Here is a 23378-nt window from a genome sequence, read left to right as displayed (position 1 = left end):
ATCCTACCTGCTGCAGGTAGGATCTGTAAAACGACCAACAGTCACGCGCATCAGATCGGAATTGGATCTAAACTGCCAAAACATGCCCAATTTACCTACAATCAACACACAGTACAATCAGTCAGAATTGGATTGAAATTGGGGGAGCTGAGGCTGAATCGTTCTGGTGTGTACCCTACATAACTGTCACCTCACCAATACAAGGTCACAGAGGGGCTGTCTAGCTGGCTTCACCATTGCTAGGCTGGCTCCAATATTAAAGTCACAGCAAATGGAATATGGTCACTAGGTCAACCCTAATAGGCCATGTAGGTCAACATGCTTTGGGTCAACCAATGAATGTCGACAGGGCTAAGGTTGACACCTGACATATTTCGACAAGCCTAGGGTTGACATGGTTGGAAGGTCCACACAAGCCTTAGGTAGACAAGGGGAAGTTTGACATTGAAAATGTAGATTCATTTTTCACGGGTTTTTTTTTTTTAGCCGACAAGTGCCGACAGGTGGTATTTCATGCCCTACCCTCCACTACGGCGTGATGGGACAATAAAATAGTGCCCAAGGCATGGCGAGTGCACGCGGTACACACTGACAGTGTCCATGGTGACAATTGGGACAAAAAACTGTGAAAAACTCATATCAACCTTTTGACTGTTGACCTAATACTTGTGTAGACCTTCCAACCCGGTCGACCTTAGCCAGGTCAACCTATTTGAGGTGTTGACCTTCAGTGGTCGACCCAGTGACCCATATCCCAGTAAATAGAAGGACAGCTGTTTCCATGCAGAATTATTGCACGAATAATGGCCTGATGGGAAGAAGTCCAGAAAATGGGGACATGGTGGACCTATTTCTGGCCGTGCTGAAGGCATTGGCTCCGTCGGTCGATGCAGCGCCACTGGGCCTGACTGCGTTATTACACAAGACATCATGAGTAACTTGTGGGTTACTGATTGGTTGGTACTTTATCTCTTACCACTTTATCTCTCTCTAAGCTTTAATACATACTTCCCATGCTCTTTCGTTTGGGGGGGGGGGGGGGGGGAGCCAATCTTTGTAAATGACAGTTGGCTCCAGGGTTTTGCAGACGAGACCACAAGCTGCTGTAATAAGCGATGACTGTTTTGCAGCACAATGTAAAGTGAGTAGCCAGTGAGAACGAGGAAGTAACGATCCTCCCTTGGAGCACATGGGGGCATTATGGGGCAGGTGTATTAAGCCTGGAGAAGAGATAAACTGGAGATAAAGTGGAAGGAGATAACACACCGGCCAATCAGATCCCAACTGTCATATTTCAAACACAGCTCATTGGCCGGTGTGTTATCTCTTCTCCAGGCTTAATACATCTGCCCCAGTATCTGATAACACAGAAGCTGGCCATAGACTGCTAGCTCATTCCCACCGGACAATCTCTACCTTCTGATTCATGCAATTGTACTATATGTAAATACTTCATGCAACAATACTTTCCCTGTACAGAACAGCACTACATGTTGTATTTTATAAATAATAATAATAATAATAATAATAATAATAATAATAATAATAATAACAACAACAATAATAATAAATAATGCAAATAAAAAAAAAGGACAGAATGCGGACGACATCCCAGTGGTCAGAATGCTGGGGTTCAGTACACCGAAGATGGCACCCCAACTACCGCCGGGAGACCAGTGATGGAATCCACACATCAATTAGAATACTAGCAGCGGGATCCTGACTACTGGGATGCTGAAGGGTAATAGCCCTACACACACATGCCGATGGCAAAGTCGCTTAGAAAATGCCCCCACATCTGGGTGTGTGTAGGGGCTATAGTGACAACAATGCGCGTCGCTGGCCGAGATTGATGAGCAGTGTCCATCAATATCGGCATCGCTGTCAGCTCGCTCTGTGTGTGGGCTGTTAACGCTGTGTGCTGTGGGGGTAGGTTTGGCATCAGGGGGTGCAAGGATTAAGTTTAGGAACTAGTCGGGAGGGTTAGGATCTGGCTGAGGGTTGGGGGGAGGGACAGTGGTAAGGTAAGTATACTTACCTAGCCCCTGATGGGACACCCTCCTATAGGATGCCAACGTTGGTATTCTGACCGCCTGTGATCCGTACGTATCCCACAAATACATCCCACTCATATACTGTATGTGTTTAACTTTAAACTAAAATAATGGAAACATTTGTTGAAAGTGTTTGTTTAGACAACATACTAAGACAACTTGTTGCGACATTTTCCGAAATATTTCAGTTCGATCAAACATCACCCACATCATCCGTAACACAATGTCATTTGTCCCCTTACCCTGTGTATCATATAAATGCACATTACTATATTACACCATCTAGAAGTAACATTTTGTTACTTCGCAATGTTTTGACATATGGGAACGCCCAGCGTTTCAAGGATGTTCTCATGGTAATGGAGAGATGTGACGCGGGTACGGGGGGGCAGGCGGCTGACATCACTGGATGGCAGCTGCCCACCCACTTCCTCCGCAGCGTGCACGCGTATCTTAGGCTGCTCAGATCAACCGTACATACAGTATGCAGGCATCTTCCACATCATTCGTTGGTCGGCAACCATCGAAAGATGTTGGTGTTCCCCCGCAGGCTGCGAATTGATGTTTTTGTAAAACATCCATTGGCAGCCAGTGCGAACGTGTGCACCTTGCAAATCAAGCAGAATAACCCCCTTTTGATACACACACAAGAATCTTTAGCCACATGCACACATAAACACACGCAAACACACACACATATATATACATATACACACACACACACACACACAGTATACAGTATGTATCTTCAGCCACATGCACACATACAGGGAGAGTATAACTGTCTGAGTCAGAACTTATCATTTATTAAGCACCAGGCTCAGAAAACTTGCCACAAACTAGTTGGCATGATGCAAATTTGCCAAATATTGAAATTTTCACACGCGCGGAAACTTCCACGGAGCCAACTCTCGCTACCATTAATCACAGACCTCAAATTCAGCCGGATGGTCACTCTATTAACACCCAACTCACGCTGCACCGTTAACCCTTCCCATGTGACACAGGGCTGGCCTGACTCTGACCCCCCAACCCCCCCCCCCCCCAACACATGACATCAGCTCAGCGCTGAGGTCTTACTGCGTGATCGTCTAAACTCAGGAAATTACACGGTAATTATTCTGAGTCAGAAATAGCTACAATGTGTAATATTGTAAATCTATGTAATTGAAACGTTAGACGCAGTAGTCTGTGTAATCCCGCTGTGAGTATACAGCTTTCGCTTCTGTGGCGTGATGTCTGGGGGTCAGGTTTAGAACCGGCAGTGGGGATTGTGTAGGGGGAGAGAGAGAGACAAAAAAGACACCAATATAAAATGAAGGAAGTGGGCACATGTTACATACATCTATTCTGAGAAAATACTTATTTAATGTGTTTTTTTGTGTCTCTGAAAAACCTGCTTATACCTCAGCGGAGAGCGCGCGTCTTCAACCCATTCCTACTGATAAATAACGGCATATAGGAAACAGGAATAAAAGAAAACCGCGGTGGTTTGGGAATGTGATGGGTCAGACGCATAAAATAAAAAAAGGATAGAGAAAAGAGAAAACTTAATATACGAAAAAAAAGTCACCCCCTGAATCCTCACAGTGCGTGTTTAGCCCCACACCTACACTAACGTCTGCGTAAATACCTTCAGTCACTCTTTCCATTTTCACTATGCAATTACTCCTACTGTTAAACAAATTGTCCTTAAGGTACGGCAGCGAACCATTTTTTTCCCCCTGTAAAAACAGAACCAGTTTTAAACATGATAAAACTGACTCCAATCTCTGTGCCCTCTCCCTCTGTGCTGTGATGCACTTGAGGGGGAACATAAGCTTCTCAGTTTGAGCCTCATTGTGCGAGAGAAGCTTTAAATCTTCAGCGTTTAAGTTCATGAGAACATCCAAAAAAATAAAACATATATAAAAGTCGAATAGCAGACGCGACAATATTAAAACAAGCAAATAAATCGTACGTACCCGCAAACAGCGCCAGTGCCCCCCCCCCCCCATTTACAGAGCATTCTATTCTGACCTAAGGGGGAACTTAAAGCTTCTAAAAAAATCAAGAGAGACAATATTGCCTGTAGCAAACAATCAGATTTATTTAGAATTTCTTTATTGCATCCTAGAAAATGAGAGACAGAACCTGATTGGTAGATTTTGTGCAATACCTCCACTTTTTATTTTTAGAAGCTTGGTTACATTTACCTCCAAATCTTCATTTTCCAACAGAACCCCGAAACTATTTGTGCCGATGGATCCTACGGGATGTTAGGAATCCTTCCGTAATTGTGTACTCTAATTACTGAGCACCTACTTTAAATTCTAGCAACATGAACATAAAAACTGTACCAAATAAACGATAAACTACTAGATCAAGTCTCAAAAAAGTCCGGCAGATACCGGAACAGCGGAATTAATGTTGATTATGCGCCAACTACGTGACAAAACAAGAAAAAGGTTTAATTGTGAAAAGACATCAAATGTAATAAATGAACTAAAATCCAGGTCCTAATAGATCCACCAGGGGGAGGGATGAAATGGGATAATGATGACCATCGGTGGTCAGAAGTTGGACCAGCCATGATGGCAGTGAGACACCACTTACGCCCAGTGCACAGAAGGGAAAAAGACTGAGGCTATTGCTTAAGAAACCCATGACTACAGCAGCAGCAGCAGCAGCGTATAAAGCAGGGAGGGTTTGGGCTTTAACCTCATTCTTCTACAGACCTGAGGCGCTGAGGAACTCTACCATGCAAAGCCGCCTCAGAGAAGAAGAAGTAGTCACAGGGAAGAAAAAAAAAAGTTTCATGCTCCTTTGAAGACTTACTGGGAAGAGAGCTAGAGTTGAGCAGCGGGGCTGGTAATCCTGACAGTCCTGGTTCCTTGCTGTATACTTGTGTTCTGGCTGGGGGAAGCGGGGGTTGCAGAATGGTGAAAGGAGGAAAAAAAAGATGAATAAACAGGAAGTGCTCAGCAGCTGAGGCTCACTTTAAAGTGAAAACACAGTGGAACATTGCCCTTTGTAGGCAACTGCAGGGGACATGCCTGTAACAGTAGCAATGTCTGCTGCTTCTAGAAAGAAACCGCAAGCATTCCTCAAGTCAGTCTCCGCTCTCGCAGTTCACAGATGAGTTGGTGCTTGCAGGTAATACAGAAGTTGTTGCAGAGGACACTATAAAACTCTTATTACTGAAACAGATTTCTTCTCTTCTTCTTCTGACCACAATCCCCCATCTGTAGGCACATACCAAACTAATTACATCGGTGTCCTGGACCAACAAACAATAAAATACACCCCCCCCTTCCCATTTCTTCTAGACAGCTAAATGAGCTCATTGTCCCGTCTATACATCTCCCAGACCGGCTACGTGATATAATACACCCTCCATCATATTGTCCACTATGGCGGCACAGGATCAGCTCCCTGCTAGTAACTCCCGAGCTGCCAAATCCTAATTAGGGAACTTAGGGGCAGATGTATGAAGCAGTGATAAGGGAGGAGAAGTGATAAAGTGCCTGGTACTTTATCACCGGCCAATCAGCTCCTGACTGTTAGGTTACAGGCTCGGCGCTTAACCCTTCCTTGTCATGTAAGTTACAAAGACTTAGGGCAGGAGCGCAACTAGAGGGGGGCACTTTGGGGGTTCACATCAAAAGGTTAACATCGAACATAACACTGTCGAACATAAAGGGTCGACATGGAAAATGTCAACAATTTTTATGTCTATGTCGACATAGACACTGTATAAGTGGGGTATGGGTCGACCCAATTTAAGTCGACATGCATTGTGTCGACCAATGAAGGCCGACAGGCCTTAGGTTGACACTTGAAATAGGTCGACAAACTGAAGGTCAACTTGAGTTTTTTTGTTTTCGGTACTTGTGTACTATCACGGCGCCCATCGCATCGCAGACCATAAGGCATACGATGGTATGCGATGCAACGCGATTGGCACCCGATGGTATACAATTTAAAATTGTATACCATTGTATACGGCAGTGGTGGCCAACCTGTGGCTCTTGAGCCTCATGTGGCTCTCCCCCTTGTAAAGTGCGGCTCCTGCTCCCACTGCTGTCCGCCGCCCACCGTCTGTCCCAGTCCCCCCTGCTGCCGGTTCCCTGAATCCCTTCTCCTTCTGAGGGGAGGAGAGCGCGCATCACGCATCTCCTACCTCCTACCCCAATCAGGAGCCGGCCAGCGAGCTTCGATTGGTGGGTGGCCCAGTCACAGGGAAGTGAGGGGGAAGGAGACGCGCGGTGTGCTGTGCTCTCCTCCCATCGGTGACATGACAGGAGGACTGCAGGGGGGACACCAGACTGTCCTCTCCTCGCCTGGCAGCAGCAGCAACAACGGTGAGTGCTGCTGCTGGGAAATTTGCACTGTGGGGGCATAGCAGTTTGTGGCACTGTGGGGGCATAGCTGTTTGTGGCACTGTGGGGGCATACCAGCTTTTTGGCACTGTGGGGGCTTACCCGGCACCGTGTGGTGCATACCTGGCACCGTGGGGGGTATATGTGTATCTGGCACTATTGGAGGCATATTTGTATCACACCCACCCAAGGGGTCAAAATAGACTCCGCCCCTTTTTTTGGCGCATGCGCCTTCGGCGCGCGCATGATGTCGGCTCTTTAGCTTGACTACCGATATTTTTCGGCTCTTTACCTCTGACCGGTTGGCCACCCCTGGTATACGGCATACAATGCGACGCAATGCGATTTTAAATTGTATAAGCACCCTAATGGGGGCTTACAATGTTAAATGCACCCCCACGCCACCCCCACTATGAACGTGAACCCGAAGCGTTGGTCAGAGATACAGTAAAGGTGCCCATACACTAGTAAGATTTATCTTCAGATTTGGCTGGTTGGAACAAAAACATGGTTATGGATGAGTGACAGTTTGTCAGTTTTCCAGCATTTCCAAGCAAATGGTCAACTGTCATTTGCTCTCATCCATAACCATGTTTTTGTTCCAACCAGACAGATCTGCAGATAAATCTGCGTTTGTATGGCCACCTTTACACACAGTCACAATAGTCTGTTACGTAGGCATTTAAGCCGACACTTGCAGCTGTGATATGGTCAGTGCTGAAGAGGTTAAATTATTCATAACTCCCATTCAGCCTATCTAGGTATGACTATAGATGAGTAAATTGGTTCTTCTTAATCATCAGAGTTCTGTCTGCTGCCATGTGAGCGACGGATCGTACAAACCATCTCTAAAGCTGGCCATACATCAGAAAGATCGATCTTAAGATCGATTGCGCTCACGATTGTGTACAATTTCCCTTGAAATCCCCAGCAGTCCTTGGTGGTTTTTGGACACACAATCTACTCACAATCCATCATACAATCAGTCATACAATCCATCTGCTGCATGATTGTGCACACAAGATGTGCACACAATCTGCATACAATCGATCATACAATCAGTCATACAATCCATCTTATGATTGATTGTATGATTGTGTACACAAGATGTGCACACAATCTGCATACAATCCATCTTACAATCGATTGAGATTGTATGATTGGGTACAATATCTTTCTGATGTATGGCCACCTTAACACTATACAGTATCAAGGCATGGGAAATGTATAAACAGTCTAGTCGCCATATTTAATGTATGGGGGAGGGTGGGGGTGCTCTTATCTGGGGGGGGGGGGGGATGTATGTCTCTGTCACCCGGTGCTAAGTCTTCCCTAACGTAATGCGTAATGGTAGCTTTCAGTGGATGTTTACACAGGTCCCAATCTCTTTTTTTTCTTCTTTATTGAAGAGATTTCTTTCCCCTTCTTTACCAGAATTCATCTCCTTTTGATCTTACATTCAAAGCAACAGAAGCCTGATAGACATGCAAGTCTTAAAGCAAATCCAGACGCTGCAGATAAACCCACAGTGTATGACAGGCAGGAGCATCTAAAGCTTAGAGAAATGAGCAGAACAGCATGTCGTCTGAGTATTACAATAGCAGAAATCAAGAGACATATTAGGTAGAACTGATCGGCCGCACACACAAGAAAAATACCCCAAACAGTTCAAAAAGAAGCGTAACACACAAACAGATGACCGAGGTACGGGGGGGAGGGGGGTGTTACACAAGAGCATCATATTATACTTCGCAGCAATATGGATATTATCTGTGGCACCGGTAAAGTATATACAGAAATATAACAAGTAGGAGCTGAGAAAGGACATTAAAAATAAGCAGCCTACGTCTACACAAACATCAAACTGAGGAGTCTATGTATTCCGCCTTGGAGAGTGATAAAGTAGACGGAGATAAAATACCAGCCACTCTGGCTGTATTTGAAAAACGGCAGTTACGGTCCCTATACACAGGTCCGATATGACCGGTCTTCATTAGATTTCATTGTATTGGGCCGATATATCTGATGAAAATAGGCCAAATCGGATGTGTTTGACATCCGATCCGAAGCGGGTTTCGGTGCGAATCGGATTGTGGCGGTTAGGGAGCTGGTTGGCTGCTGGTTTATCACTCTCCATTTTATCACTTTTCCAGCTTAGTAGATCTGGCCCTAGGAATCCGTTTATATAAAGTACCGTTTCCCCACTCGGCTAGATGGGCCCGGCGTCTGGAAACTACATACTGTACTACATCTATTTATGAATGTAATGTTGGCTCAATAGGAGTTAACGAGGTTGGTTAACTCCGCGGCTGGGACACACAGTTCTGTTATCCCGTGGAATGGTAATTACCAGATGTCAGCTCTTCTCCATTCATCCTTACAACAAGCCTCAACATATAGCAGGGTCTGTAATTTCCTCCGAGCCAGCAGTGAATCAGTTACAGCCTGACAGTTACAGCAGGTTGTAGAATTATTGCCAAGAGAAGCGGCTCTTACATACCGGAAGTGAGCACCACTCTCTCTGATAACTGTAACCCGGCACCCACTACCACTTCTGGCTGGGATCAAGGCTTTATTTATTTACCGCATTCCTGTTCAATGGCGCACAGGCAGTCGCTAAAACATCCAAGATCTCCAGTGACGAATGCATGAGCATAATGAATATGGGTGGACATTAATGTGATGAGGACAGTCCCATCTAATGATAGGCTTTGCTATTGTCACATGTCTGAGCTAGCAATGTGGACATCTGTGTATAGTGTACTAAAAGCTTACACACAAAGGAGGGAGCCATTGCTTGGCCTATATCATACCTTCCAACTGTACCGATTTAGCGGGTACATTACCGTTTTCTGATGGTCTGTAACAGTACTATGAAACGGCAACTCCCAGTGTGAAAAATCGTTACAATAGGTACAGCAATTATTACTGTGCCGATTTTTCACAGGCAGCTCCTCCGACACTGGGAGTTACAGTTTCCTAGTACTGTTACACCGCTGGCTGCTCTGTGAGGGGGGAGTGGCTGGCCAAGACTCCACCTCCCCTGGTGCACCGCGGAGGGACTCATTGGGCCCGCCTCCCCCTGCTCAGTGATTCCTCCAAATCCCCCGAACCTTTGCGCCTCCACTCCGATCCCGATGGAAGATAAAGCAAGTGCACACAGAGCACAAGCACCAACATTACAGGATTACAGCCGATGGATGGCTGAAGAGGCCCGGGGGGTGCAGGAAGCGGGTGAGTGTCGCTAGCAATATGCTCGGGTCACCCTGGGGCCTCGGGTATATGATGTGATCTGACACCAGTACACATTCAGAAACGGGCGTGGCCCAATTGATCATGCCCCTTTCCCATGGCCATGCCCCTTTCCGAGTGTTGGAGGGTATGCTATATTCATGAGCATGTACTCTATCAATCCACTTGGAAAGCTGTGACCTCAGTAAGGCCTGAGGCATTTACAGTAAACATCCTACGTGCATCGGCTCCGTTTGCAAAATGGCCGAACCATCGCAGGTGGGATTCGTGCGAGAATAAGCTGTTAAGTAGCCTCGCACAGCAGTGTAAAAACAATTTAGGCCAATGCAGATATTTAGAGGGGCTTTGCTTAAACGAGCGCCCTGCTTTATAATTATGATGTAAATTTTCACAGAAATAAATAGAGAATTGGTAAATCAGACCCATTTCTTTCACGGCCCGTGATTAATTCCAAGCTGGAAGATAGAATAATGTCTCCGGCACAATTTTGTACTTAGGATTGTTTGTTAACAAACGGATAGCGAGCGGTCTGTGGCAGGTGAGAGGGCAGCAGCATTACAGTTACTAATTTAGCCTGCGGTTCTGTCTGATTAAGAACGCCCTGGGGGACGCAGAACTCAGATCTTCCTATACGACAGGCAGTGCTTTCTACAAACGCTTCTCTTTTTTTTTTTCTTCTTTTGCATACTAAACACTTTGGAATGTGGGGATTTTAAACCTTATCAAGGCATTTAAACCAGCGTAATCAAGCTATTTTAATAAAAGACAATTCTTTCTCTCTAGAAGAGTGCTCCCACCCCCTTCTCTCTCTCTGTGCCGGGTAAGAGTGCAGTCGAGACGCGGAATGTCTGTGATTGCTGTCATACAGGGTCATTTACCAAGTGCAACTTAAGTGTATACACATGCTTTTGGCTTTGTTAAAGGTTTGAGAACTGTCCAAGCCGCTATCGCCAGACTCCAATGGCAGCACGGACGGTGTAATGGTTAGCATTACTGCCTCACAGCACTGAGGTCATGGGTTCGATTCCCACCATGGCCCTAACTGTGCGGAGTCTGTATGTTCTTCCCATTCTTGCGTGGGTTTCCTCTGAATACTCCGGTTTCCTTCCACATTCCAAAAATAAACTGGTAGGTTAAGTGGCTCCCAACAAAATTAACCCTAGAATGTCCGTGTGCATGTACCTGTGGTAGGGAATAGAGATAGTAAGCTCCGCTGGGGCAGGGACTGATGTGAATGTTCAAATATTCTCTGTAAAGCGCTGCGGAATCTGTGTGCGCTACATAAGAAACTGTTATAACAACAATAATGATAATAATGCATGGCGGGTCGGGTACCGGGAAAAGACCATAAAACAATAAAGCAACCTAGTCACATAACATTTGGGGGGGCTTTTCACCGAAAGATATTAATTGATGGTTCAAATAAAGTTGTGGCTATGTATCAACTGATTTTTATATGAATGTTCTATGCACTCAAGTGTTCCAGCCTGTAACTCTACTAATGACAGCAATCTGAGCTCACCTTACAGAGCCTTTTTTTTTTACATTGCTCTTTCGTACCTCCGTACGTATTGGCTTATAGAAATAAGCCCCACCCTGATCTGGGCCAAAACGCAAACCTCCAAACACCTGCCAATCAAAACAGTTGGGAAGTATGCAACACGTAGTGCAGTCCAGAACAATCAGTGTTATTTCGCTGTAGAGACACGTCAAGTTCATTCTACAGTCATAAGGCGCAGTGGGCGGAGCCTAGTAAGACAGACCTTTTCTGGAAAGTTGCCAGGCAAACTGAAGCCCAATTTAAATGCCGGGGTGCAACGCTTCAGCTGATGCAGTGAAATGTCTTTGCAATTACACGTCATTCATTATTTATTACTGAGGAACAGTGTGGGTACAGTAACAGAAAAACAACACAACCGTTTCAGCCTTTTATTTGATTAGCTTTGGACTTGAATGTCACAGCAGACCTTGACTGTAAAATAGCTCTGGCCTAATTGCTTTAATTGCTAGAAGTTGTGCAGGCAGGTGTAACCTGATCTCCCGGCTATTGTATGGTGGAAGCGCAACACGGAATGTTTACACAGTGAATGCAGGTAATATACAGTGAAGCTTTCAGGCAGTCTGCAGAAAAACCATGGCCAAGCTTCAGATCACTTCAGATTTCTTGTGCATTTTACATTTCTGACACTTCTTGACCTTTGCGTGGCATCTTAGTAAATACAGAAGTCCCTCTTATGAGGACCGTCTTGACAGCGGGTATTGATCATAGGATAGACAGAGTTTGGGTCATTAATCAAGAGGCGGACACCAAAGGTTGCATGCCGATTGGTGGATAGCGCCAGCCATCCATTAGTCAGCACGCTCAGTCATTCACTGTCTGGCTGCAGGGTGGGAGAGAATTCTGCACTCTGATTGGTGATAGCTCCAGCCAGCATGCTGAAAGCCATTCGTGGTTTGGCTGAAGGCTGGGAGAGAATGCTGCAATCCTATTGGTGGATAGCTCCAGCCATCCACCAGTCAAGCATGCTGACAGCCATTCACTGTCTGGCTGAAGGCTGGGGGGCAGAGACAGCGGGCCTTATTCTGGTTCACTCCTTCTGGCAAATTCCTTCTTAGATAGACAAAACCATGTGCAGTGCAGGTGGGGCAGATGTAACATGTGCAGAGAGAATTAGATTTGGGTGAGTTATTTTGTTTCTGTGCAGGGAAAATACTGACTGCTTTATTTGTGTACTGCAATATAGATCTCACTTTGAAGTAAAACCCCACCCAAATCTAACGCTCTCTGCACAAGTAACATCTACCCCACCTGCAGTGAACATGGTTTTGTTCATCTAAGAAGGAATTTGCCAGAAGGAGTGAACCAGAATAAGGCCCAGAATGCCACCTGGCCACTATGTTTGTAAGTAACACAGATAAACCAGGCAGCGTTCCCAGGAAGATGCCCTCAGCCCAACGCGAGCCTGTTCGAAGGCGCCTGGAATAGTTGGCCCTGAGCATCAGCTCACTTTGCCTATACATCAAAGTGGTCCTGACTCTTAAGCAGGCCACCATTGATGAAGAACTCTGACCCTGAGGATTGGGCTGTGTATTATAATTGCTGAACAGCGAGACAGGGGTAATCAAAGTAATTGGGAGCACCTTCTGCGGAGGTGGAGCCTAGTGCTGTTGCTATCTCTGCAGCATACAGCACTGTTCCTTCCTGGAATCTTTGGGCCCATACAGCTTTCTCTTGTGCAAAACCGACGTATTACATGGTGCTACTGTATGTTTGGGTTGTGCTGAAGTTTTTGTTCAGGTCAGTAAAGCCATACACTGCTGTCTGAAGTACAATAGTATAAAAGGTTACATTTACAAGGGCCCTTAAAGGAGGACTTTATGTCCCTGGCCAGTTACACAATTATTTTACCATTGTCGTTATTTTCAGATGGCATCGGAGGATCTCTCCCAACTTGTACAATAGTTACGTGTATATTACACCCATGTATATTCCCTGATTGCCAGTATGGGGGGGACTCACACCAGAGCTTCTGTATGTCACTTGTGTCGGATTGGGAACATTTGGTCTACAGCATGATGGTTGACAGTCATTAGGTCGACACCATAAGGTCAACATGGGAAAAGGTTGACATGGGTCTAGGTCGACATGTGAAACGGTCGACATGGTTGTAGGTTGAAAGGTCATTAGTTCGACAGGTCATTAGTTCAACAGGTCAATCGTTCGACAATGTCTAGGTCGACAGTCAAAAGGTCAACATGGGTGCGACCTGCGCTCGGCACACTACTTTTTTCTCCCACCACGCCCTAGTGGATGGTAGGGCATGAAAACCGCCTGTCGGCACATGTCAGCTCAAAAAAACAATGAAAAACCCCATGTCGAACTTTTGACTGTCGACCTATACATTGTCGAACTAATGACCTGTTGAACTAACAATCTGTCGAACTAATGACCTTTTGACCTAGAACCATGTCAACCATCATGCTGTAGACCAAATGACCGCATCCCCTTGTGTGTTAATTACTGTACACTGAGAGGTTCTGTTGGTAGCACCACCTACAGATTATTTGAGAGTACTGCATCTGATGTCATTTTTCTTGAATAACTTTTTAGTGACGCATACTTGTATAGGATTCAGTATTGAATCCCGGCGGTCGGGATCCCGGCGTTCAGAATCCCGACGCCGGAATCCCGACAGCCGAAATGCCGACAAGGGGGGGACGTGGATCGCCCCCCCTTGCGGGCTCGCTGCGCTCGCCACGCAGCGGGCCCGGTGCCTCGCTACGCTCGGCACGCTAATTTATTCTCCCTCCAGGGGTGTCGTGGACACCCCAGGAGGGAGAATGTGTCGGTATTTCGGCGGTCGGTATTTCGGCGGTCGGGATTCCGGCGTCGGGATTCTGAACGCCGGGATCCCGACCGCCGGGATTTTAACTGCATCCCCTTGTATATAACAGCACTATTTCAGCACATTTTGACCACAAGCGACCCCATGTTACCCAATGACATCCACCAACACTAAATGAAAATAAAACAAAATGCTGAACGAGGTAGGACGCAGGCAAATGTGGCAGGGCTAGGTCACTTGTTGCATCTCGATGACTATTAGGTGCAAATAGGGCACATTGCATCAGTGTTGGAACCCTGGCAAGGGCCCTCGCTGGCAGATCTCGCTACAGCCTCATGGATATTTGTAACCAGCCGAACAGGACTGAGAACAAAATTGTGCGGCTATAAGGATTGAACCTAGTGACACTGTACCCAGTGAAAAGTGATAACACAAAGTGGGCAGATGTATGAAGAGATAAAGTGAAGAGATAAAGTGGAGAAAAAGTGAAAGGAGATAAAGCACCAGCCAATCAAATACCAACTGTCATTTTCAAACTGAGGGTAGATTTATTAAGCTCAGTGAAGTGATAAAGTGTCTGGGCATTATCACCGGCCAATCAGCTTCTACCTGTCATTTTTCAAACCAAGCCTGTAACTTAACAGTTAGGAGCTGATTGGCCGGTGATAAAGTACCAGCCACATTATCACTTCACCGAGCTTAATAAATCTGCCCCACAGTTCATTGGCTGGGGCTTTATCTCCAGTTTATCTCTTCACTGGGCTTAATACTGTACATCTGCCCCGGTGGGAGTTGCCCAAATGGACTGGGAGACAGGAGGGGAGGAGCTGTGGAAACAAGGATGGTGCTAGAGATAGGAATGGAGGGAGGGCCCTGCCTGTGTGAGCTAACACACCAACATAAGTTGAAATGCTTGGTGGAAGGTAAAGAGGCTCCCTTTATTGGTATAACACTGGGTTCCGTCAACCCCTGATTCGGTTGTGTGGCAGTATATGTATATGCCTTTTGGTTATGGTATAGCGCAGAGGTTCCCAAACGTGGTCCTCAAGGCACCCCAACGGTCCATGTTTTAGGCATATCCATGGCTCAACACAGATGATTAAATCAGACTGACTGAGTTACTAATTAAGTCACCTGTAGCCAAGCATGCATATGCTTAATATCTGGACCGTTGGGGTGCCTTGAGGACCGCGTTTGGGAACCTATGGCATAGCGGATTGAAGCTGTCTAGGTTGACCATGTTATGGTTGATCACCCTTAGTGGAACCCAACTATTTAGATGCCTGAAGATAGTTGACCGCTTCTAGATCGACAGTTACGGCAGTTAGATGCCAGTGTTAGAGTAACGGGGGCGTGGTTGATGATCACATGGTCGACATGAGTTATTCATGTTTTTTTTTTTTGTGGCCTCTAGTCCGGAATACGCCCGTTTGTGTAGGAATGTAACCAATGTTATCATCATACAACAGTCACAGGGGTCCCCGAATGTCACAGGGGTCCCCGTGGACACTGTGTATGTGCAGTGTCACCTCGTTGTGCTCCCCATGCTCTGGGCACGGTGACTTGCTACGCTCGGTACACTATTATAAGCTCACTCTATGTCCTCTTGGATAGCAAATGATGAACCAAGACAACCTAAGAAAAGTGTGAAAAACTCATGTCGACCACGCTCCCAACGCTCTAACACTGGCGTCTAACTTCCGTTGCTATCAGTCTAGACCCGGTTGACTAGTTTTAGGCATCTAACTAGACGGGTTCGACTAAGCGTGGTTGACTGTAACATAGTCGATGTAGACATGGTAGATCCAACGACCGGATACCGTCCATTCATGTGCGTATTTAATAGCACATCTTATAAAAAAAAAGGCTAATGCTGCTCTTCACCTCTATCCAAGTGTTGTGCATGTTCGCTGCCACTAGCTGGCGATCTGTTCCCCTGCAGAAAAAACTGTCAGTGGCAGCTTGTAATAAAGGCCATGCTGCAGCATACCCCCCTCCCCTGTCAACGTTTCCCCGCCAGGTCCCTGCAGCTGCCAGTATCGGTATAGTTATCGGCGGTAGGTGTATAGCAGATGGTGGGACTGCAGCACAGTTCAAAATTCAAATAGAGGAGAAATACCAACTGCCACTAAGTCAGTTTGGAATGACAGTTGGTGGCAGTCAGTGCGGCTCCCTTATTTGAATTCTGAACTGTGCCGCAGCCCCTCCCCAGCTGCTGTACACACAGTGCTATACGGCTGCCGCCTATAACTATACCGGCGGCTGCGGGTCCTGGCGGGGCAAACCTTGACGGGGGAGGGGGTATGCAGCATGGCCTTAATTACAATATAGTAGAAATGTGCTGCACAGTCTACTTCTACTTGCGATACTGACTGAACACCGGTATCACAGGCCACTTTACCACAAGTGATTTGGCTATCTTCCCTTCCAATCGTGACTATATAATCACAATCATAGGGAATAAATATCCCAGAGCGCACTGTGTGTACACAGCTTAAGGCTTGAAGCGTCTCACATCACACCGTCTCTTGTTTGTTACACCCAATCATTTCAGGCTGAAGATGTTGTTTCAATGGGAAGATTTAGTATAAACTCCTTGAGGCCCGTGGTAGGAACACAGGGGAGGAAAGTAAACATGGCCCCCCAATTTTCCCTGACAAGCTAGGTGTGCAGTGAGTGCCTGGTATGGCAGGCTGCCCAGCTCGCTGGGGAGGTCAGTACAGCTATGTAGAACCTGTCAGACTCATTTTATAGCAGGTCTTTCTCTTTGTTTGTATATGCTGGTCTTGCTCATTGCCAGCTTAACAACAGATGGCGGTGGGGGGGGGGGGGGGGGGGGATGACTATTCTGACTGCACACAGATACTAAGCAAACAAGTCCAAACTGTGGGTCAAAACTACAGAAACTCGACAATGTCTTCCTTCCTCCTAACGCAGCTCTGTGTGACATCATGAGAACCCGAGGCATCAGTTTTACTTTCAGGGACAAAAAATACGAACGTTAAAACCACAACAGCCAAGTGAAAAGATTTGAAGTTTTTACAGTGCAGATCTGAGGCGATACAACGACCGAAGGTCTTATATTTACCTCTTAGTTATAATGAATAGAAGATGACTTATTAGCATACCACAACTAGAGAAGAAATAACATTTGAAATAACAGTTTGTTATGAAGTAAAAACTGTTCATTTTCATAACGAACATTGGGGCAGATGTATTAAGCCTGGAGAAGAGATAAAGTGGAGATAAAGTGGAAGGAGATAACGCACCGGCCAATCAACTTCCAACTGTCATTTTCTCACACAGCTCATTGGCTGGTTCTTTATCTCCTTTCGTTTTATCTCTTCTCCAGGCTTAATACATCTGCCCTACTGAGCCATAACTTAAGCTGTGTTACAACCATACTGTACTAGCCTCCTCTCCCGCATCCGCTGGGAGGCTCCTGAAATTCTGGTGTCACTCCCACCCACCTGGAAGGGTAGGTGAGATTCCCCTTAGCTGCAGAATGATTTTTGCATGGACTGGCCACGGCAAGTTTCATATCCTGTAAATACGGGAAGTCTTTTTCTATATGCACACCAAACCTCCTAGCGTTCAGCGCTCAGAAGTAGCATACCAAGCAATACGAATTGGATTTGTCTCATAGCAGTATCGGCAACTCATGCTCATCATTTGCAGATGGCGGATGGAGTTGAGTCTGTTTTAGTCTGAAACTTAGCACCCAGTGAGGGGTGGGTTTAAGTCAATATAATGTTGATGGCAGCTGCGGATATATTAATAGTGGGCAGGAAATGCTTCCACTTGCAGTCCCTGAGATTTTCAGTATACACAGTCAGATTCTCACATTCAGTGTCAGACTGGGACATTAAGGGGCAACAAGGGCAAAGTGGCTGTAGGGGCCCATGTGTGGGGGTGTGGCCAGTGTCCAGAGGGGGTGTGGCCAGCCATTACAGAGGTTGGTTAGCCATTAGAGCAGGGCTGGGCAACACCGGCCCTCCAGATGTTGATGAACTACACATCCCAGCATGCCTTGCATCAGTTTCAGCATGGCCACATAGCAAAACTAATGCAAAGCATCCTGGGATGTGTAGTTCATTAACATCTGGAGGGCCAGTGTTGCCCAGCCCTGCATTAGAGAGTGCATGGTCTCGCCTCATGATATAGATACTGTATGTGGTGCATGCATAAAGTGTATGTATATATATATATATATATATATATATATATATATATATATATATATATATACATACATATATATGTCTAATGTCCGTGTGTCTAGGAAACACTGCCATCTGTGAGTGAGTGAAACTACGTCTCTTTCTCTCACACATGCACAAACACAGAGGCAAGCGTTTGCGAATGTTTGTACAAGGTAGCAGACTAGCTTTCGAAGCATTAGCTTCGAGCCGGCCTACTATGGGAAAAACCCATGTTGACCTTTTTGACAGTCGACCTTCACACCTTCCGACCCTGTCAACATATTTCAGGTGTCGTCCTAAGGCCTGTCGACTCTCAGTGGTCAACCCAATGACGTATACGGAATGTATGAACAGGACAATACAGACACATTGCTGCAATGTTTTTTTGTTTTCCTCACCATCTTATTTCATAGGAAGGGAAAATGGAGAAAAAAAATCAGACAAAAAAAGGTAAACAGCGATAAAAAAAAAAAAGACAAAAAAAAAAAGACAAAAGCCTTTAGACGCGCCCGGCCCCTTGGCACACAATCGCCCCTCTAATGGCTTTAGTGCAGCAGAATTACAGCGTAACAAGCAGGGAATTAATACACTGCTCATTCCTCCAGTGCTGACCGGCCATAGTTTAATGGGTTCTCAAATTAACATGTAATTAACCAATTAACACCATCCAATGTATGCATATAAGTTGCAGCAATTGGCCTGGCGGCATACGGCAGGGAGAACGGGGGAATCTGGCTGCTTAGTGACAACATACGGTGAGAGGGACAGTTTAAGACGCCAATCTCAGCTCAATGAAATCACGGAGTGTGAAACGGCCCCAGTACTCTTGCCAAGAACCGTACAGACTGCAGGACGGGGGCGCAGGTGGGTGCTGGCCATGCTGGTAAGAACGTCGCCTCGAACCTACGATTCTCACAGAAATGTGGAACCGTGATAACTGGATTCCAGTGGTAAAAACATGCTGTAATATTGATGCCGATATCAGTCTTTATTTATACAATACAATCTGTATACCCGACATTGTTTATTATCAGTCCGTGCAAGCTTCCAACTTGTTTATTACCAATTATTTACATATTCTGCAGCACTATACAGAGAATATTTGGCCAGTCACATGAGTCCTATCCCAGTGGAGCGCACACCTAATTAACCTACAAGTATATTGTGGGAGGAAGCCGGAATAATCGGAGCACCCCCGCGCACTTCTGGGGAGAATATATAAACTCCACACATTTAGGGACATGGTGGGGGATCAAACCCATGACCTCAGCGCTGTGAGGCAGCAATGCTATCCATTACATCCACTGTGCAGCCAACTTACAACTTTCTGTAGCCTTTGTTTTATAGTGTCAATGGAACATTGAATCAAGTGGGTGGTTAAACAGATGTGTTGCTGTTTGTTCGGTCTGAGCCTCCGGTGTGTTCTTAATGCAAATAAGTCATACTGGTCAAAAAGCTGGAACTTCCATCTTTTCAATTTGTTTATTTTAGCAATAACATTTTTTGTTTTTACCTGGCTGGAACCTTCTATGCTTAAAGTGGATGTGCACAGTGTAACCTACATGAGTTTGTCATCTAAAACAGTGATCAGCCTATCAGCTCATTAGGAACTGGTGACATCATCAGGTATGAGGCACAAAGTACCTGTGCCTCATGCCTCAAGGAATTTACAAGTTCCTAGTTGATTTATAGGCTGCCACTGTGATGGCCAAAGCTCGAATGTCACATTACGGGTACCAGGTTGTAGCAGGCACCTGGGTATATTTAAAAAAGCCACACTCCTTGGGTATTTTACTATAAATGGTTAGTAAAACATAAAAGGTTTTACTGTGTATAGATCCTTATTCCCAAGCATCAGACAGTTTTGATCAGACACACAGTGGGGTAAATTTACTAAGGTGGGAGTTCTGTTGAAGATGAGATGTTGCCCATAGCAACCAAGTAGATTCTAATTCTTATTTATTTAGCACCTTCTAGAAGAAAATAGATCGAATCGGATTAGTTGCTTTCAATAGAACTCCCATCTTAGGAAACACCTAGTGTCCAAATGAAACCAAAAGAATCGAATATCCAACCAATCACTTTTAAAACTGCATTTGCATATTGAAGTACCATGAACTGAACGTTAAAACCACCCTTCCCCCCCCAACAGTAGAACATCAGGGTAACACTGAACAGTGTACTCTACATTCAGAAATGAAATCGGAAACTGTATGCAGGCATTTTCTGAGCGATTTTAACAAATCACTCAGAAAATGCCTGAAAACGCATGTAAATCACTGTGTATATATAGCCCACACAGCGATTTACATGCGCGCCCCCGCCGTTCTGAATCTGTCAAGATTCAGAACGGACCCACCGGACATTTCAGAGCAGTCGCTCACAGGGCCGGCGCCACCACTAGGCAAATCTAGGCATTTGCCTAGGGCGCCGGCCACTGGAGGGCGGTATTTCGCCCCCCTTGCCGCCCGGGTACCTGTCCTGCGGCGCTGTGCGTATATAAAGCTGGCGGCGGCGGCAGCGGGGGGGTCCCTACAGTCAATAAGAAATAACAAGCGCTATCCGCCGGGCTATGCGGAAGCGCTTCTGTTGTGGAAACACTGGCTGTACGCTGATTGGCTGAGATTCAGCCAATCAGCGTGCGCCGTGCGGCCAGTGTTTCCAAAACAGAAGCGCTTCCGCATAGCCCGGCGGATAGCGCTCGTTATTTCTTATTGACTGCAGGGACCCCCCGCTGCCGCCAGCTTTACAGCGCCGTAGGACAGGTACCCGGGCGGCAGACACCGGGGCGCCCCCACCCCGACTCGCCTGGGGCGCTCCGGTGCCTTGCACCGGCCCTGGACGCTCAGAAAGCTCCTGCTCATCTCCCGCATGTGTGGCCGCAGGCAGATGAGCAGGGCTATTCGGAGCGACTGAAGACGCAGAACGTTGCCATCAAGCCCGCAGATGCCGCCTTGACGATGCCTACCTGCAGTCCCGATGACCAGCTGACGCTGCCTCCTGGGCTGCCGTGACGCGCCCAATCTCTTCACTGACGATGCGGGAGTGAGAGGACGCGACGCTGGACTCCGGACTGGGCAAGTATTTTTATTTAATTTTTTTGCTCCCGCTGTACCACCAATGATTTAAAAGGTTTTTTGGGGGGCCACCGGCCACCAGTGATTAAATAGTTGTTTTTTTTGGGGGGGGGGGCATAAGTTTTGGATTTCCGACCAAATCCCGAAGAAGCCGACACATGCTCCTATAATGTCAGCTGTATCTTACAGTATGACTCCTGATCTTTCACATCAATATTTCAGAGTATGTCCCCTGAACAAAACACGGACATTAGGTCAACCATATTAAGGTCGACACAAGCATTAGGTCGAAAATGGAAAGGTCAACAGTCAAAAGGATGCCATGAGTTTTTAACCGTTTAAAAAAAAAAAAAAGCATGTGTCAACACGTGCCGACTTTCATGCTTTACCATCCACGACGGCACGGTGGAGCATATTGAGGCACTGTGCCCGAAGCATGTGAGGGGACACACGTATAATTAGATGGTGTCCATGTTGACTGCGTCGACATTTGGGACAAAAAAAAAAAACGTGAAAAACTCACGTCAACCTTTTGACTTTTCCATTATCAACCTAATTATTGCGTCAACCTTTAGACCCTGTCGACCTATTTCAGGTGTCAACCTAAGGCCTGTCCCAATGCATGTCGAACTAAAGTTGGTTGACCCAATGACCATACCCTAAAACGCCCAAGGTGCTCACATCGCAACCGCCTGCGTTTTATTTGTGTCTTTCAATCCTATTTCCCAGCTGAGCAATCGAATAAGACGATGAACAAAAACAGCGGCCGTGGATTAAATAGAACACACACAAAAATAAACATAACACAACACAGCTGACACCAGAGCGATTCCCGATGCTTAAATCGAGTAACAAATAGAAGAAATGAACGAGCCTCACCGCACACACAGATTCTTAAAAACACCTCTTTCCTGTTATTGAAAGAAAATTGTGCTTATTGCTCCTACGGCAAAGTGTAAACTCATAAACACCGACGGAGGCGACAAGAAAAACTGTCAACTAAATATTGTTTCCTCCACCAGCCATTCTTCTGAGTCAATTACGCCTTTCAACTTCTGGGGCACTGTATGATAAACGGGCAGTAAAAACCATCCGCGTTAATATACCGTGGTGCCTTCCTTGCAAAAGGTAATTAAAGAAGTAAATGAGTCATAAGACGAGACGTATTAGCTGCAGAATGAAGAGCAACTGAGCTGCTGCAGAAAAATATGTACCATTAAGATAGCGCGTTTTTTATATTCCTGTAATCAGCTGCACCGGTCTAACGCTTATTTCATCCAGCTCTCTGCTGAGTCCATCAACAACCGCTTTCCTGGTTTTCCCTGGGACTGGAAATTATGTACGCGGAAACGTTTTGAATATTATAAGATTCCAAACTGTCTAGGAACCGTTTCGGTTTGAGATGGAAGATATGACAATGATTTCTGTCCTATCTATCGGTCTGGAATAACGTAACATTTGCCGATTATCAATAAGGATATTGAGATCATTAACAATATTATTGTGTATGTTTGCTAACGTGTACGCACTGTATCGTTAGCTATGCGCACACCCATGGCTCTTTATCAACCCCCTCTGCAGTCAAAATTTAGACTATATTGTCCTGGACGTTGCTGCTGACCGATATCATCAACGATATGGTTCAGTGTGTATGCACTATATCGTTTGTCCAGGAGTTCCGGTGAAAATCGGTTGACGATATCGTATAATGTGTACCCAACTTTAATAATTAAAGATTATAGATTGTAAGCTTGCGAGCAGGGCCCTCCTACATTTTGACTGTCTGTAAATACCCTGTTTTGTTGTATCACTGTTCCCTTTGTAAAGCGCAACGGAATATGCTGCGCTATATAAGAAACTGTTAATAAATAAATAAATAATAAAAAAAAGAAGATTCTCCATTAAGCTAAAAGGATTTAGAAGGTATTTATCAAAATGTAACGAAAGATAAAGTCGACTAGTGTAAAGTATCAACCAATCAGCTCTTAACTGTCGTTTTACCATTGATCTCCCTTTCAGCCACATGCAAGGAGATCTGTTCTCGTACACACCCACTCACATGAAAACGAGGGGATGGCGTGCAGCC

The 23378-nt window shown here is 45.8% G+C and overlaps 1 protein-coding gene across 9 annotated transcripts in view; it reads right to left on the bottom strand.

Moving 5' to 3' along the window:
* Positions 1 to 23378, bottom strand: part of FOXP1 (forkhead box P1) — a 552073-nt gene that overhangs the window by 152361 nt on the left and 376334 nt on the right. The window contains exon 1 of one of the 9 annotated variants that reach the window (XM_083155992.1): positions 4872 to 4922. The exons of the other annotated variants lie outside the window; for them this stretch is intronic. The gene's annotated coding sequence lies outside the window, so the exon portion shown is untranslated. Of the gene's footprint in view, positions 1 to 4871; positions 4923 to 23378 lie in introns of those variants that run through there. 9 annotated transcript variants of the gene reach the window in all.

The sequence above is a fragment of the Crinia signifera genome, chromosome 8, assembly GCF_055691185.1.
Source record: "Crinia signifera chromosome 8, ASM5569118v1, whole genome shotgun sequence".
NCBI lineage: Eukaryota > Metazoa > Chordata > Amphibia > Anura > Myobatrachidae > Crinia > Crinia signifera.
Note: the sequence above shows the minus strand (reverse complement) of the source record. Positions and strands in the feature narration are given on the sequence as shown.